At 38.8% G+C, this 18895-nt stretch overlaps 1 protein-coding gene across 1 annotated transcript in view; it reads left to right on the top strand.

Annotated features, from left to right (window-relative positions):
- The first annotated feature begins 784 nt into the window (after positions 1–784).
- The window catches only part of ADGRL4 (adhesion G protein-coupled receptor L4), a 129608-nt gene continuing 111497 nt past the window's right edge, over positions 785–18895 (top strand). The window contains exon 1 of the mRNA XM_079314317.1: positions 785–789. The gene's annotated coding sequence lies outside the window, so the exon portion shown is untranslated. The remainder of the gene's footprint in view (positions 790–18895) is intronic.

Raw genomic sequence — 18895 nt, forward strand, 5'->3', positions numbered from 1 at the left:
CTGGGTTGTTATTAGTCACCCATACACACTGTTCTCTTGTAGAATGAAAATTTGAATTCTGAAAAAATAAGGATGAGGGTGTTTTTTGTTCAAGTCTTTTATAGGTTTGTTTTTAAACTCAAATTACATCAAATCCTTGATGAAAATTATATTTTTCTTTAATGTGAATGAAATATCAGGGAAGGTGCTCTAGATTTATTCAGTAGAGGACCAGTCCCCTTCCTCACAAATGGTCATATATATGCTCTCCTCAGCTGCCTTTAGATGTTTTTTGAAGAAGTTCTATATTTTGATATTTCCTTAACCCTTTAAGGTTAGAATGAAATTTCCAAGGAGTCTCTTGCTTGTTTTCCTGCCCTCAGGCAATGGTCTGCCTCTGACACCTTTATCATCTTCCTGCATCACCACCTGGGACAGCATGAAGTGGCCTTGTTTCCTTAAAGCATGGAATAAATACCATGATACATTTTTCTCTCTGAATCCCACCAGTGTCCTCTGAGGCTGCCTTCTTCCCTCAGGTCTGTTTCATCCCTTTTTTTTTTTTTCTTTTCAAGTCTATAGTCAGACCTTTTTTTTATTTATTTATTTATTTATTTTTAGTTTTAAGCATTATTATCAGGCCAAACAGGCCAGTCGCTGTCTGCTGGAGCTGCTGGCTGCCCCTGCAGCCAAATCAAGTCTTCTACCATCACATATCCTATAAACTCTTCTTTTTTTGATGCCACTATTTGAATTCAGAATTTACTTTGTAGTTTTTTAGTGTTGATGAGATTATGGAGGAGATTTTTCAAAGGCATAAACAAGACTTCCATGCTCAAGTGCCTTTGTTTTTCAGCAGGACTAGTTGGTGCCAGAAGCATTTTGTGCCCTTGACAATCTCCCCCTGCTTCTCAAACAAAGATGGTACAAATAAAAGGTTCTTTCATTTTAAAGGCATTTGTAGAGATCACAAATGGAGGCTGGGACAGATAAACAATTTAAATCCAGGATGTTTGTAGTGCAGCCATGCCCCAGAGTGCAGGGTGCACCCGACCCAGAGCATGTTGGATCAGCAGTGGGGCTGTGCTGGATCAGTGCCAGAGGTGCCCGACCCACAGGGACCCCCAGATGTGGGACTGGGGTGAGAGGGGAACTTACTGGGGAGGGATTGTGGAATCACCCTGGGACTGGAAGGAGGGAGCTGCCCAGTGTGAGGAAATGGAATATTTGTGAAGAAACCAGATGGAATAAGGATCTCTATTCCTACCTCGCTTCTCTCTTAATTTGGGGAGGTGTCTCGCTGCAACACTGCCTGACACAAAATTTGGCATTTGTGGTGACTACTGGAGGAGAAAACTGCTAATAATATCAAGCTTCCAGCAGATGAAAAAGCAATTGGATACGAGCTGCTTTCTCCACCTCTCACCTCCACAGATCGAAGTACTCAACTGTATACTATTCATTAACTAAAATCCCACTGCTGAATTCTGTTTACCTGGTAAAGAGACTTTTTTGTCACTGTTCCAATTAATCAGTGTTTCCTGTGCACATGGAAAGAATCTCTAAGATCTGATTCATCTAGTGAGTCCCCTGCTGCTGCAGATAATAGCAGGGTGTGGGTGGGCATGGCTGAATAATTTGCCTTTAAATTCCTTTTGGGTTATAAACTCTTGAGGCAAAATGACTTTTTAGGTAGTCTGTCATATGTCACAATTTCACATTATATAATGTCAATATGACCCATGTAATCCAGTTTGATACATTGCCATTAGAATATGCTGAAGGGGTTTTTATGCAGTGAAACAATCCACTAAAAGTGTTTTCCCCCTGCATTTTACTGTTTCAGGTGGCAATGTTTGCACGAATGCTACCGATTTTTCCCATTTACCCTCAGACTGAGAAATCTCAAGAGCCTTTTCAGAGCCTCTTGACACGGCAGAGCATGGCACAGTCAAAAAACCTACTGAAAATGGTGTAGAAGTGGCAAGTTTTGACCCTCAGGAACAGAAAAATATGCCTATTTTAAGAGAAAGAACCTCTTAAATCCCTCTGGTAAACAGCGGGAGATGCAGTCTGTCAGTGTCTCGAAGTCTCTGAAATCTGCTGAACCATTTGGCACTGCCTTAGACTTGAAAATTTTTTCTTCATATGATAATATGAAAAGAAGCAGTTTCGTTGGGTTTGTTTTTGTTTTGTGTTTGTTTTTATTTGTTTTTATGTAACATCAAGGAGATGCCTCAGAGTAGTAAAAAACTGTCCCAAACAGATATTTTTTCTACATTTGCTTGCCAGGTAATCACAGCAGTGATTTAGCATTCTACATAACAGGAGGTAAACACAGAAATAAGGAAGCATTTCAGCAAACAGGTCACTGCTATCTCTTAAAAGAAGTGTCTAAAATAAACTAAAAAAAAAAAAATAAAAAAAAAAAATAAAAAAAAGTTCTTCCATAAACCCCAGGAACAATAGATCATTATTTTCTCTCCTGTTTTGGTGGGGGTGGAGCTGCTGAGATGGAGCTGATTACCCCAGCTGCAGGGCAGTGTGGCACTGCACAAACAGCAGAGCACAGGCTGTGCTTTCCAAGGAGAGCCTTTGGATTGTTTGGAGTCCACCAGGAAGTCAACTCTGCCCTGGTTTCCGATGTGATTCAATAGGTTATTTTCCAAAGATGTCTGGAGCCAGAATAAAACCCGTCTAACAGGGCTATCAAGAATATTCCCATGATTACAAAACCACAGGGGGACAGCTTGTTTTGGGAGGTGTACTGACAACGAGCAACAAAACAGTGTATGCATTATCAAGCAGATATTGTGTTGTGGAATAAAAGACTGATAATGTCTGGGCACACAGTGCTGCTTTCTGCTCACAGCTACAAACACACTACTCCTACTGACTTCAGACAGCTGCCTGCAACTTGGAGGAGAATAGCAAAGTTTTTCCTCTGAGGTGTACCTTATTTATTATTAATTCTCTCTGGGCCCTCCACGTTTCAAAACTCACTTCTGCAATGCTCTCACTTCTTTGATCTGGGCTGTAGACCCGTGTGCCTCCAAGAAGGGGGGTACAGCGTGCAAAGCTTTGTTTTCTGAGCTGTTAATTGATGCAGTCACAGGACAGAGAGTCACAGTGCTCCTTGTCCTTTTGGCACTGGTTTTGCCCTTCCTACAAACTTCCCTCGTAGTGGTGACACAAGTGTGAGGCACCTCTGCCCGCCCCTTCTCACGATGCCTTTGTCACACGGGGTGTCACAGTGTCCTTCTCACTTGCTGTCCTGCCCTGTGAAGTCATACTAACCTCTGGATAACTGGGGAGCCTGTGACTGTGCTTTTCTTCTTTCCCCTGGTGTTTATTTCCTTTGCTTATGATGCTTCCTGCCAGTAGATGTTATTGCAGTCAAAAGGGATGTGCAGATGTGAACATGTAGCCCTTGCCTGGAGTAAACTTTTGCTACAGTCATTGTGATAGAGGCATCTCTTGTACACAGATCTGTCTGACTCAAGTGTAGCACTCCTAGTCCCTTTTATTTGTTCACCCACTTAGCACTACTAAGTGATGCTTGTTAAGGGCTCCTCTTTTGAGCTGGGGCTGAGTGAGTCCAAGCATGTGTAACACATTTCCCTTGTGGAGGTATTAATGTATCCTGAAATCCTCCTCCTTCTCCTTTGGGCACAAAAGGACTTAACTGCAGATTCTTCTGTGCAGGATGGCTGAGAGAAACACAATGATACAAGAACACTTGGGAGCAGTATTCAGTGACATTTTGTAATGATGTACAACTGGGTGTTCAGGATGCTGAACAAGGGTGTTCAGCTCATCTGGTAATCTGGAGACAGACTTCCTTGCAATGGGATGGACCAGGATTGCCTAAGTAGCTGGAATATTAATTAGTATCCATGAAATAACTTGAGAAAATAATGGTAACAAGTTCTATTCTAAATTTCATGTCTTGTCAAGGACATATTCACAACTCCCACTCTGAATAGTGGTTATGAGAAAAAAAAATTATCTAGAGCACTCGTGTCCTTCATTGTGTATGATGCTGAACACAGAGCAAAGGGAAAATCCTGCACTAGCTAAAGGCAAATGATGCAATTCTGCTAAAGATATTGTACTCACCGTTTAATATTTCCCCATCTAATACCCTTTTTTACTAAATAGATTTGCAGCAAAATGTTAGACTGTTTTGCTCTGACAGTTTTTAATGCGATCTGCACTAGTATCAGTTCCAAGAAGCACAGACAGGAGTTTAAGAACTTGTCTGTTCCTTCTGCCAAGTACTTCTTTCAGAGAGGAGACAGAAGATATTTCTCCTCTCGCTGAAAGCAGTGGGAATCAGAGCATCTCTCCTGAAATCACCTTCCTGTCTGTTGCAATGATCAGCAGAAGAGCAAGAGTGGCTTTTAAAATGATTGCTGGCATATGGGCAACAAAAAAGGAAGCTGCACATTGTGGCATTCCTAAGAAAGAGGCAAGAGGTTCAATGGTTGCTTTATGAATATCACAGCTGGATCACTAAGGTAGGAAACATAAGCAAGCTATAATGTGACTCTTACAAGAGCGGAGAAAAGATCCTCTCACTGCCTAGAGATGCTGAGATGCTGCAGTACTTTTTCCAATCAATGCACATCATATGGAGTATTTCTGAGCTTCAGCTTTAAGAAAAATGAAACCACAAAAAATGCAGAGTGCTGCAGCTTGTGTGAGTTTGTGTTTGGGTTACAAGAGAATTTTTGATGATTTTTTTTCGAGTTGTGCAACTAGAATGACTTGAGAGTATTTAAAAGGGAAAAATAAAAAAAAATTTCTTAAGGTCTTAAAGATTAATAAGCATGGAAAAACCTTCCATAACTAGGCAACAGCTTCAAGCCTTGGTTCTTACATTCCTTTTCCAATCCTTTTCTGTAACCCTGTTTCACTGCAGGTGGATGTGGGGTGGAACAACAGTGTATGACATCAGGACAGAGATTATCAGTAGAAATTAGTTAAACTTTCAGTGTTCTCACAGAGCAGCCCTTTCCATTCTCCAAAAGAAGACTCCCTTGCTGGTTTTCCCATGGCAGGATGATGAACATTACCAGTTCTAAATGATGGACATACACAAATTCTAGAAGAGAAATATCACTGTATTTTTTCAGGAGATTTCAGACTAAGCAGTGTTTTCCAAGTAGTATCTCTCACAAAAGCCTTTGGATTTTATGTTACTTGAGAAGAGAAATGACTCATCTTTCCCTTTATGGCTTGTATGTATAGGCTTGCACACAAACATGCTTCTCTATCTTACACTTGACAGCCAGCAATATACTTGACAATTAAAATGTTTCAAACTCTCAAATTACTGGATGACACTTCATAAGTCTTCCAGTATCTCTCTATTTTCATTCAGAAGAGCAGTGATGCCTTAGAACTTGCAAAGAAACAAAGAAAAAAGTTGACATTTTTGATTTTTTCTTGTGAAGGAGTGGTTACTGAAATTCAGATGTGCTTTTTTTCCACCATGAAAATGCAAAACCTGTAAAATGGAAAAATTCTTTTAAACATTTTCTTAAATCATTCCTCATGGCATGTCTTTCGGTTTTGTATCTAAGAGCTTTGCTTTTATTAAAAAATACAAAAAACCCATTGAAGAGTTGTAATACTAGTACTCAGATTGTGTCTCTGAATGCTGAAATTAATTCAGTTCAGGATTTAGCAAACATCCACCTTCAAAGAAACCAGTCTGTTTGAACACAGTTTAGTCTACAGTAAATGCAAGGGCTGATGCATATGGAAGAAAAGACTATGCTTCTCCACATCTAAAATTGTATAATATGTAAAGGCCCAGGGGCTTTTATGTTGGCCAATACTTTTGAAATATTCAATTGCCAATCAAAAATGTCAAAGAAATAATGTCCTAAAGAGATGTAAATCTTTGGAGTCAGTTAAACTCAAGATAATGAGTGGGAAGCAGAGTTTCTGGAACTGGTCAGAGTTAGGTGTATATTCATGTTGGGAACATGTACACTAATGTGCTCATACAGAGAATAAAAATACAGCTTGAAGGTTGAGTGAAAAGCAATGGTGTTAACTTTTCTGACTGACCTTAAAATTCTGTGAGAAGGATATATAAAGTCTCCTAATGCAGGGAATGGTTACATAGGGAGATGAGAAGGTATGTAATGATGATGTGGAAAGGTGAATGAATTCAACAAATCCCAAACAGTGATTTTTTAAGTGTACTTATAACTCTACAGAACATGATTTTTAGAATTCCTGAGGATTCATGAATTTGCCTCATTGATTCAAATTGAGTCTGTTCAATCAAAATAATGCTATTTAGCTAGATTTGTTGGGCTTTTTATTGTTTGGGGGGTTTTTATTCAGGATGGTTAAGCAAGATCCTAAGACTGACTCATTCAGAGCAGTTCTGGGTGAAGTGGTAGAAAAATGCATTCAAGTATATATTGCAATCACATTTTTTGTGTTGGGCAGTATATGTAGCATAGCCCTTGAAAAGGTCATGTAGGAGAGAGAAAAGAAATATGATTTCCTGAGGAAGGTGGGGATGAAAGTAATCTTTTCTGCAAAAGTTTAGAAACAAATCTTAAGTGAGAATGGTGCCCAGGAGAAGGTGGGGTAGGGAGAAGGCTGCAGGCAGGGGCAGGATGTTCTGCAGTCAGTGCCCAATTTCCCAAAGGCAGTGCAAGGCAATTCCAGAGCAGCCTGGGCAATTTTTGAAACTTCCTCCACAAGCTGCCTATTTAACAAAAGATTGTTTTACATAGGGATTTTTTACCAGCTCTTTTCATGCAACTATTAGATTAGGTTCAAGTTTCACTTGCATTCATGCTGTATCCAGACAACACGGATAAACTGCCCATGCCTACATGCTGTTCTGCACATCCATTAAGATCCACAGCAGCCTAGCAGAGCAGGCTGCTTGCCTGGCTCCTACTTCCTACCCCTCTCTCAGCATCACCATGCAGCCATAAAGAGGAATGTATCTCCTAAAAGATACCTTTTTCTAATTGAGGGTGAAGTGTCTCAGCAGCAAAGGAAGGATGCTACTGTGCAGAGGGTCTGTCTCCAGAGCTGGATTATTCAGTACAGCATTACTCCCTGGATTATTATTTTTTCTTAAACTTTGAAATCCCACACTCATTCAAGAAACTCAAAGTGTTAGGAACATGCTTCATGTTTCAGCAAATGTACAAGAGGTTCAGGGAACTGGCTACCACATTGAACAGTTACCCTGTGGCCTGCACTGTAAATGAAGAGGAATAACAGCAGTTATTGAAAGTTGTTCTACTTTGTCACAGAGCTACTCGAGCTGCCTGAGCAGCATTGCTTGCTTTTTGGAAACCCTAGAGGAGAATATGACCTAGGAACAATCATACCTTTGTAGTCCAATTGTTCCCATGCTTTAAAAAAAAAATAAAAAAAATTTAAAAAGTGAAAGGAAAAAGTGATCAGGGCAGCAATATTGTACAATGTAGCTATGTTTTAAAGTTACTCAGAAAGTCTCTATATTGTTACATTGCTTTCAGACACAATAAAAGGCCAGTTATTAATCCTGCAATTATCCAGCCTTATCACTGCTATCCACACAGGCTGGCTGAGGCTGGACTTCTAGATGATGTTGTTTTCATTACAGTGACCAAAGTGAAATTTAATTAGAGACACATCTCTCAAATGGACAATTGAAAAATTTAAGGATTAGGAAATTAATCCTAATACTCAATTACAATGAGATATTTTTCCATTCTGGATGGGGGATTTTTGATAGTCTGGGTAGCTCTTCTATCAATTCACTCTTAGTGGCTGAAAAGCATGATTATGGGGATGGGGGGAAATGCTGTTCATGACATTAAAAAGCATATCCTTCCTGTCAGCTCTGAGCATGGAACAGGAATATCTAATCAAAAGGGTTTGCACTGGATCATATCAGTTCCTGACTGCAAACTCTAAATCCACATTGTAGGAGCAAGACAAAATGATCTACAGGTAACAGAAATGGAAAAAATGAATTGATAGGGAGATCAGACTGTGACTAAATGGAAGCAGGAAGGCTGAAAGGCAGCATTTTAATAAGGAAGGCTTTTGTATGGTTTTCAGGTACAATTGGGCAGATTTGTATGAAACAATTTCATCCTGGAGACCATTTAAATTTCATTGATAAGAATGCACTACATTGCTTCATTTAGAAACCTCCACTGTGGCTTCCCCCCCCCCCTTATTTCTTTGTATAAAAATAAGAACCATCTGTAGAAAAAAAAATAAAAACCCACATAACTTGTTTGTGTGACTTCTTTGCTGTTGTTGTTTAGATTTCTAGGAAACAGATGCATGTTTCTCATTTGGGGAAAGCATACATCTGTTCTGCCAAATTCACTCCAGAAATTTTTAATTTTCCAGTAAGAGCTCATTCAACTACATTTGAAAATAAGAAACTTTCCCTCCATCATCTGTGTACACACAGATATATTACAGGGAAATATGGTCATTTTGACACAGTAAGGAATTGTTTTCTCAGCAAATCCATAAGTGTTTGCAAAATGCTATATAATAATTTAGCTGAGAAGAAAAAAAGAGAAGGTAGCAACAAATTTTCTTCTGTAATATGTATAAGAATATTTGCACAGCTGGAGCTCTTACAGTCTCATATTGAAGAGTGGCATACAATTTAACAAGGCTGAAACCAATAAGATTGTATAGAAATTCATGTGTAAGGTTTAATAAAAATGTAATTCTGTCAACAAATTACTTAAACCACTGAGTGGAATTCTATAGTAGGAGTATTATTGTCTTTCATGGTTTAAATATTTTGCAGGGAGGTTATCATTCTGATACATTTACAGGTCTTCTCCAGAAGGGGAGCAGGGGAAACAATTTTGAGAGTTGTAAAAGTAAGTTTACTTTTGGCTTTACTTCAAAACATTACATTGTACATTTTCCCATTGCTTCTTGTTTTGAAAAGAAACAAGAACTACAACAAAACTGGTAATAGCACATGACTCATGTTCATATGTGCCCATTTCAGGGTTTGGAGTAAAGTATCTTGCATTAAGGTATCTTCCTTTGCCTAGGGGATTTTTATCTTCAGCTTAGAAAGAGAAGATGAAAAAATGCATAATCAGTAGTCAAATCCCAGTGCAGAAGGAATCTATGAGCACATCAAGTACAGCAAACCTATTAACTTGTTCACCTTCAGGGAGAAGATCCTACAGTAGTGATGCATTTTGGAAATAAATTCGAAGCAGGTGGACAGAGCAGCAGGAGGGCACTATCAGGCTAATACTGCAGGAGATAACAGCAGCCAGTTAGAAAAAAGTGCATCATATGGACCATGGGGAGCTGCACATTAGAATTGCCAAACCGAATATTTCCTACTGCAGGTCTTAAATAAATTAGACCTGCACAGAAATGTGGGCAATGATATCTCCCCACGTGGTACAAATAACAATGGAAAAGAAAGCTCCCCATGAGTGCTCCAGCAAAGCCCTGAAAGCTCAGGTGGGCTGTTGCTTCTGTCCTATTTAAGCTTGTCACTGTAAGTGAAGCCTGTGGCTGGATGTAAATAGGCCCATAGGTATTTCTTAATGTTGCTGGTATTGTCTACATAGCTGAGAATTTTTTTTTATGTGCAACAAGTGCAGGTCCTCCTGCTTTATATTCCTCTCTAAATCCAGTAGTGATGCCATCAGGTGGTGGTGGTGTGGGACTGGTAGGAAACGAGAGCTCAGCAGGGAGGTCACAGCTTCCTGAAGGAATGACAGGAAGGGAGAGACATCCCTGAATATACTGGAGTGAGAAAGTTGTGCTGAACTCCTGCTGCAGCCTGTCCAGTCAAGGCACCCTGCAGCCTCCAGACATCCTTTCCCAGGTCACTACAGGGACTCTGATATAAACAGCTGCCTGGAGTTAAAAGTGACTCTCCAAGTGGCAGTGCAGGGATGGAGATTTCTGTTCAGTGCCAGCCTAACCACTAGCACTTCAGAAAGGGGTGGAAGGGTGGCTTTGTTCAGGCATTCAGATAATGGACTTTAAATGGATTTGAGTGTACAGCCTGGGCTGCTACTTGAAGCAGGACCAATTCACTCCTCCTCAGCTTCATCTGCCCGGAACAGTCCCTGAGTCCCTTGATTTGTCACCAGCTAATGTGTGGCTGCTTGCACTCAAGTGCATCAGTTTGCTGGTGCATCCACACCTCTGCTGCTCTGCTCCTGGGCTGCTGGCTGCTGCTCCTTGTGCAGCTCTGGCACTGCACTGCCTGGATGTTGCCCACCTGCTCGTCTGCCCAGAGATGCTGATTTTCCACCTGCTGTCACTCTGGCTGTACCTTTTTTTTTGTCTGTGGCAGCTGGCCTGGTTGTGGGTTGATTTGTTGCAGGCAGTGTTTTTTCTCCCCTGACTGTATACCTTAGGCTACGAATTATACTCTGAATTTTCCATCCCACAAGGGTGCAATGGAAAGCCAGCTGAACACAGAAGAAATCTCCTGCTGACTTCAATGGGACACTAATCATATCCCAAATCACTGATGCTACAGGGTTCATCACAAAGTTTAGCTCTTTGCTCAAAATACTGCACATCTGAGAATAGTTTCCAGCAAATTATATTCTTTTGGAAATGTCCCTGCTGCCTTATTGAGGCTTCTTAGCATTTGTGCTTCCAGGCCTCACCTCTTCTTAAGAGCCACACTTGCGAATGTATCTTTAGCAATTTCAGTCTGAAGAAAATTCCTCCTCCTAAAGTGTCCTGGTCTGCATTTCATTCCATTTAACCAGTGGAAATGGTTTCTTGCTGCTGAAGAAATTGTTCTTTCAAGGCAGAAATCCTCCCTTTAGCCTCTTGAGAACGGAGCTGAATTTTTGAAAGAGCAAACTTCTCTGCTGCACCTTTTGAGAGGAGATGGATTTTTCCTGGGGTTTCCTCTTTGTCCTCCCAGTAGATTACACAAATTAGTGAGACACTCAGCATTTTTAACTCCATCTTCTTTATTTCACTGCTTCACAGAAAAGCTTGAGATACTGGGAGAGTCTGCCCATGGCTGAGTCCCCAGCAAGCTGAGGTGCCTTAAAGTATTTCATAGCTACAGGATTTGATTATGCAGCATTGTACCATGGGTACATTTGCAATGACCTTCTTGTGAAATTCTTTCCACTCTAATTAGTGGAGCATCATTATTTGTCTTCCAACCATGGATTTAGTAGAGCTTCAACACTCAGCTATAAATCATGATCTGAAAACTGACAAGTATTTTAGTGCAGAAATATGTTTATAAACTTTAGTGTGATGAGTTTGTTGTGACTAGGTTAGAGGAGGATGGCAATGGAGACATCAAACTGATTTAGGTGGATTTTTTTTCTAATTTGTTAAATAAAAGAACTTATGGTCAAAGTTAATTCGTAATGCTAACATTGGAGCTTTTTGGGATGTGTTCTGCTAAGGCAGAAATTGAATGCCAGAATGGAGCCTCAGGATGAGTGTGCTGGGGGCTATCCAGCCAAATAGGTTGGGTAGAGCAGCTTGTGGTGCAGATCCCAGCTACTCCCACCTTGCAGCACCACAGACCATGCAGAAAGCAAAAACCCTTGCAAAAATGAAGATATGATGCCAACTGTGAGGACATCAGTTCCTAGCAGTCTCTACTTGCAGACCACCTAAGGAATAAAATAACTTCCCTCAATATAAAAGGAATATCTCCTTTGAAAATAATTGTAATGAGGTTCGTTACAAGGAAAAAAAATATATAGCAATTGAACATAACAAAGGTGATCTATGCTAAACCAATGTTATGCTCATAAAAGCTTTCATGGATGCTTATTGTTAATCTTGCAGCAAAAAATGGCATGGGCTTGGCTTCTGCTCCATGATCTGCTTTATTTCTTGGGGTACACACCCCATCTCAAGGTCATGAGTTTTAAAATTTTTCAAGGGGCTTGTGCTGATTGTCCTTCACAAGGTCTGGCTGCCAAAACATAATGACTGAATCTACATTGGTTTATTTCCTGTCATGCTAAGGTTTAATGTGGGATTTTTTTTGCTTGAGAGTTGGGGTTGCAGATTTTTGCACTGCAAGATTTTGCTGAAGTATTTATTAATTTCAAAAAAAAGTGATTGTGACTATGGTGTCAGGTAAAAGTCCCAACTTGCATCCATTTTTTAAGACAGGAAGGACATTTAAAAAATTAAGTTTCTACAATTGGTCTATTGCGAATCTGAAAACAGTTTAAGTTGAACCTATTTCTTTTCATAAAGCTCCTAAAATGTACTGGGTGACTGAGGGATAGAAAATCAAAGTCCCTTTCTTCAGCAATAGGTTGATTTTATCACTCGAAAAATATACAAAGTTCAGTGTGATCAGAGTCAGGTTTAAAATAGTTAATGTGGTTGTGCTAATAGAAAATTAAACTTCATTCTTTATTAAAAGCAAACTGCCTCCAAAATATTGATTCAATACTTAAGGGAAAATATGGAATTCTGATAAGCTGAACAGATTCAAAGGCTCTTTTAACCAATGGGGTTAGGAATTCCCCTGTTTTCTAGATATTCCCTCAATAAAAACAGTAGAAAACAGAGGTGCGCTACAATCACTGATGAATGAAAAGAAAATCAAAAGCAGGGCAAAAAGTCTCATGCACAATTGATAAAAAATTTGCCTGCTTCACCCGACACTTCACTCTTGACTTTATATAATGTGGAAAACAATCATAACAGAAATAGTAATATACACTATTGGTAACAGAAAGCAGCACAAATTGAGTGCAAACAACATGAAAAGAGGAAGTCACCAGCCCAGTTAGTCAATAAAGACCACAATTTTCAAGGGCCATGCTCAAATCCCTGTTATTAATCAGGCTCCCAATTTACAACAGATGATACTGTGCAGCTGGTGATTGATAATCCTTCCAGGCATAATGTTGGTTCTTCCTTGAACCATGAAGACACAGCTTGGATGTGTTTGAGAACTCATGGATTGGTGAGCTCCACAGTTCACCAGCTGCCCAAATTACATCCTATTGAAAAAAATGTTTTTATTTGAGAGGTGGGGAGGAACTAATTTATAATTCTCTGTTATTTTCTTTTCTTTAGGTTTTTTTTTTTTTTAAGATATGGAAATAATTTTGCAACACTTTGAACATAAAAGTGAAAGCTATTAGAAGCAATAATGTTGCTAGAACACAAACATCTGTCACTCATGCAGACATCATCCTGTAAACCCATCTAACTATATCTAGTTTCCCTTCTGATTTTATTGGGGTAGCTTGTGGCATGACAGTGATTTGAGTGACAGACATCCAACATGGAACAGAGCTATGCATACTTATATTTGTTTACAGAGCTTCATCACTCCTGAAAGATGTACATTTTTAAATTTGTTTTTATTGAGAAAAGGAATTATGAGGAAAAGGTTGTTACCTTGGAACACTGAGTCAAAGTTATTGTAGGGCTCTGGCTTTCATAAAAATTTTACCAAGTCTTTAAATTGTCTAATGAAAAAAAAAAAAAAGCATGAATAATTTAAATGGAGACTTCCTTTTCTATATTAGAACCATACTATACCAATACAACAGAAGAGACAACACTTGAGACAGCTTAAGATAATCCTCTTCCTCCCAGACTTTGATTGCAATCTTCAAAACTGCTACAGAGCCTCTATATTAATGGCAGATTTTTCCATATCTTCCTAATAAATTATTTTGAGATTATTGAAAAGCAACCTTAATAATTTCAATCAATGTTATTTTAATTTTTGTATGCAGTCTTAGCAATATAATGAAAATTGGATAATTATTTAAACTTTTAGATATAGACCACTGGAGACTTTTGCATTCCAGGATATTAAACCCTTTCTATGTAATTTTTAAACTTTTTTTCATTGATTATAACAACATTAATTCCCAATTCTGACAGGCCTGTGAAGAATTAGGCAGTTTTGTTTGTAGCAGGGGCATGACAATTCAAATACTTACACTTTTAGTCCTATTTGACCATATCTGTATTTTCTTTACAGTGCACCAGCTGTAATGGGTCACATATCCCCTATAAACAAAGCTTCCTGCCCAGAGATCTGCAGTGTAGGCAAAATATGGTCCTCTGCCAATAAAACCATGGTCTCTCTTTAATGACACCAATCTGTAAGTTGGCATTTTGCATTACATGCTTATTTGTCAAGCAGTAAATTGATTTGTTCAAGAGAGAAAGAGAATAATGTGCAACCTAATAATCCTGTACTACTGTAGTATATGACAGAAAGGTTTAGGTGCTTATTTTCCAAAGGCCACACTCTCATTTTAAATTGCTGCTCTTTGATATGAAATAAAAAGAAGGGGAAAGAAAGGTAATTTCTACCTGATCAGTGTTTCCCTCTCCTGGGCCCTCTAATCTGGTGTCCAACAGGTAATCAACCTGATCAGATGACTTCTTTCAAAACTGCATCTATTTTCCCTTTCTTGCTGGAGGATTTTTGCAGAGCTAGCCTGTGCAGACAGAGAAGGTGAAGTGCAGAAGAATATCCTGGGAAGGATCTCTGGGTGGAATTTTTTACAAGGCAGGAGAGAAAGCTGTCTCAATTAAAATTTCTAGGAAAAAAAAAAAAAAAGCCTAAATGAAAGTAATGTTTAATCAACTTTAACTATTAGTCTTAAATTAGAGATGCAATATTTATACAGTGAACCAGAATATATAATCTGAAATATTTGCCCAGGATACCAGACCAGCAAATATTCATAACTATATCTGGCTATATTTTTGTGATAATCACTGTTTCTGTGATAACAATGCTTGTTTTCACAGAAATGAAAAGCTTCTGTCTTGAACAGTTTTTCATTTTGAAGCCTGTGTTACCTTAAATCAGGTACTAAATGACTAGTGTCTGATTTTCCCATAGTAATAATAAAGCAGCCTCCCCCAGTGGCTTCCTTCTCCTCAGACCTCACTGATTTATCACCAGTTCTGGAGCACCAGTTTCTGTCATGTCTATTGTGTATTTTTTTTCCTTTTAAATTTTTGATACTGTTGTGATAGAGCACAGAGTATCTTATTGCAAACCCTATGGGCACTGGTTAAAGAAAACAAAAACTGTTTCCTTTCCTTATCAATTTTAAAATTACTCAATTTGAAGATAGAAACTGTGTGAGAGAAAATGCTTTTGCAAGAAAAAAACAGCATAATAGTGAAATGATCGTGCTTCCCATCAGAGAGGTGGTCCAAAATGTGAAAATGTCATCAAGCATCTTGGGAAAGACATTTTTTTGAAATTACAGCCAAATCTACACTTCAGCCAATAGAACAGACAAAATGAGATGTACTCTGACTCTTTATACAGAGAAAAATGGAGTCTCTTAAATATCTGCTAGACTGAGGTAGAAATTTTGGAACTGCAATATTGTGACTGAATTAAACTGTTCCTAATTTTATTACAAGCTTTGTTGGAGGAATGGTTAAATGTCTGCTCATTAGTCCTGATCTCAATCTTAATCTCAGGAGATTTATAATAATTAGTGTTAATTCTATTAAATTAATTGAGAAGTTGTTATTTTCATCTCTGAATGGTGTGTATTTTTGATTGACTGGTCATTGACAAGTCTCTTTTCATTTTCCACTAGAATAGGACTATGAAAAAGAAAATAAGTGGAATAGTTGGCCAATTAAGTTGTACAATAATGACAAGGTCAGGGCAAAGAAAGTACATTGTGGTAGTTTACAAATTACCAAGGCATTTGAGTTTTTAATGTTCCTTACAGAAATTGTAATGAAAATAAAAAGTGACATGTGAATCCATTAACATGACAGCACAATAAAAGGGAGGAGAAATAATTTTAAGCATACAAGTATACATCAAAATAGCTTGAAGGGATCAGAGACAAACCCACAAGAGAATTCTGACTCTTTCCAAAATAAGACAATACACCACAGAATATATACATTCCCCATTCCCTCCTAACCCCCTTTCTTTCCCAGTTGGTTTCCTGCATTTCAGGAATGTTTTTCCTTGCTTTATCTCTTCGATCTGCCCTACCTCTGAGTAAGACCTCTGAGTCATGCAAGGATGGTTCTATTCATTGAAGTCTTGATGTTGGTGTAATGAATGTGCTGCTTTGCCAAGAAAAGAGCAGCTCTCATAAAAAATGTGTGAAGCTGTGCCAGTAAAAAGTGACACATTTATAAATATGGAACAATGTAGTCCGATTAAACCTATGCCTGCAAACATCCTGCATATTACATCACTCTGGTTGAACTGCTTTACCCAATAGACTTATGGAATTCATTTGCTGAAAAAGAAAGACCTGGGCTCCTGTCTTAGAGATAAAAAAGTCTGGAGGATGAGAGTTGTACCATTAGCTGTTTGCAGAATTTTTTGTGGCTCAGGTGCAAGCACATTGTGTTACAAATTAATCATGAAGGATTTGTTATGTTTCACTTTTATAAAATAAGACAAAAAATATTACTTTGCTTGAACATGTCATCAACTGATGTAAACGACCTCTCCAAACATCTGGGTTGCTCTGGGTTTTCTAACAATAAAATAAGTATTGTCCATCATTTATCTTGCACAGTACCTGCACAGGGAGCTCATGTGAATGGATGACAAAGATCTCTCCTTAATGTATTAAGAGCATGGTCAAAAAAGATAAAAGGTGGGCTTCATGCTGACTTTCCCTGAGAACTTTGCTTCGAATGAAGGTGATCTCTAAAACACATAGAGCAGTTAAGAACTCTTTTAAAGTCTGCTAAATGGGAGAGATCCTTGTGAGTCTCTGTGCTCTACCAGCACAGTTCACTCTGCATCTGGCCAGAACTTTCTTCTGGGCCCACCCTGGATTGTTCCCAATGACTGTGGGTGGCACAGCACTGCCTGCATCAAAGAAATCTCTAGCCATCCTGTTAAAATAGCTTCATTCTCTTGGCACTTATGGCAGAGTACAAAGGAGAAAGTCAGGATCACACTGCCATATTTCATTGCAGAGTATTCTGACACTGATACCCAGTTTATGTCAGTACAGCAGATTAATTTGGAGTCCTTAGACTATTTTGCAAATCTAGAGTGAAACAAAGTCTTTTTATTTGCAGATTTTGACTCCACCTGATGCAAATAGGTGCTGCCCAGGTCAAGCTCCCAAAGGGATCTTATGCCTGCTTTTGCCAAGGAACCTGAAGGGTCTTGCACAGAGCATGGTGACTGCTCCAAACAGTTGTTTTACCACTACTCTAGACGAATATAATCATTTTCCCAACACCATTACCCTCTCCGGATGCCTTATGCAAATATAACAAATTAGCCTTGCTGCCAGTGCTGCAATGTTTCAAAATAACAGAATGCACAGCTTTCTGCAAGCTGAGCCTGTAACACATCCCATCCAAGCTGACACGTTAGGGTGTCAGGTTTCAGACTGTTCAGTTATCTCCTGTTCTTGTGATAGCAAATTTTGTGGGATTTTGACACCTTGTCTTTCAGTCTCTCTCTCACTCATCTTTTCTTGCCTTTTGGGAATGAAGAAGAAACTTTCCATCTTCGCAGATCAGAGCAGATCTCTGAGTGATTCCCTCAAGACAGTTTGTGAGTTCTCTGACAAAGAATGAATGAATTAATGTAGATTTTTTTTCCCCTGGCTTAATATTAAAAGGAAAAAAAAATCTATTTATGTATCATCAGCAAAATTCATTGACTTGATCCAGATTTTTTGTGTCTTTTCACTGAACACTGTTGCTTTCTCCAAATAGTGTTTGGTAAGTCTGTTCTTTTAGTAGATGGTATTATCTCTTAGAAAAGAATATTAATGTGCTGTCTTTGTCTCTCATTATGAATATAAGAACCTGATAAGGGCAAAGATCATCAAACACCAGAGTTGCAATTTTTTTTTTTTTTTTTTTTTTTTACCTGAGAAATTTCTGTGAGGTTTTTAAAAATGCATGGTAAGCTCTGGCCTCTTGATCACAGAAGAGTTGAGGTGGGTAAAGATGCCCCTCTGGACATCATCTACTGCAAATACCTGCCCAAAGCAGGGTCAGCTAGATCATGTTACTCTGGGCATGGTCAGGTGGATTTAAATATCTGTACAGATGGAGATTCAACCTTCTCTGCTTAACCTGTTCCTACTTTTGATCATCTGCACAGGAAAAAATAATACTTTTTGTTAAATTTGAATGGCATTTCCAGTGTTTCAGTTCATTTGTCCTGTGGCCACCATGAAGAAGACTCTGACCACTTCCCCTTCACTCCCTCCCATCAGGTATTTTTACACCTTGGTGAGATCCCCTGGAGCCATTTGTTCTCCAGGCTGAAGAGTCCAAGTGTCTCTTTACATGGTGGATGCCCCAGTTAATCTGTCATCTTCAGGGTTCCTTCCTAATATTTATTATTGTTAGGGATCTATGTGTCACCAAATTAGATAGCAGTTAAGATCACATCCCAGACAAGCTCATGTCATCTCTGGAGAGAAAGGGGCATTTCTGGAGCCTTTTAGATTGCAGAGGATGGAGCTTCTAAATTGGAATAGATAAAGCTTCTCCTGCTAACAACTTCAATGTAAATGCTATTTTTAGAAAACTGTGATCTATAATCTGATAAATTAATTTACCTGGGTTTTCCTCAGAGTAAAGAGGCCTGTGTCTCTTTAAGTAGTATTTTTATGAGTACCTTATTTGACTGGGCTTTAGAAGAACATAAATAATTTTTCCTCCAAACACTGGAAGAATAAGAGATGGATAGCAGTCAGATTGCAGGGTTAAAATATGATTCAGCTGACAAAAGAGTTGGTTTGCAGTGCTCCTATCTAAATCATATACTGATGGCAGTAATGATCTGTCAAAATATATATCTTCATGGTCACTTTCCCCCTACTCATTCAGATATCAGGAACCTAACACAGAGAGAGAAGGTATGAGTAGAACAGGAGGTGACAGAATCACTTACACAGCCCAAGCTTTCTGA

Source organism: Erithacus rubecula (assembly GCF_903797595.1).
Source record: "Erithacus rubecula genome assembly, chromosome: 10".
Classification (NCBI taxonomy): domain Eukaryota; kingdom Metazoa; phylum Chordata; class Aves; order Passeriformes; family Muscicapidae; genus Erithacus; species Erithacus rubecula.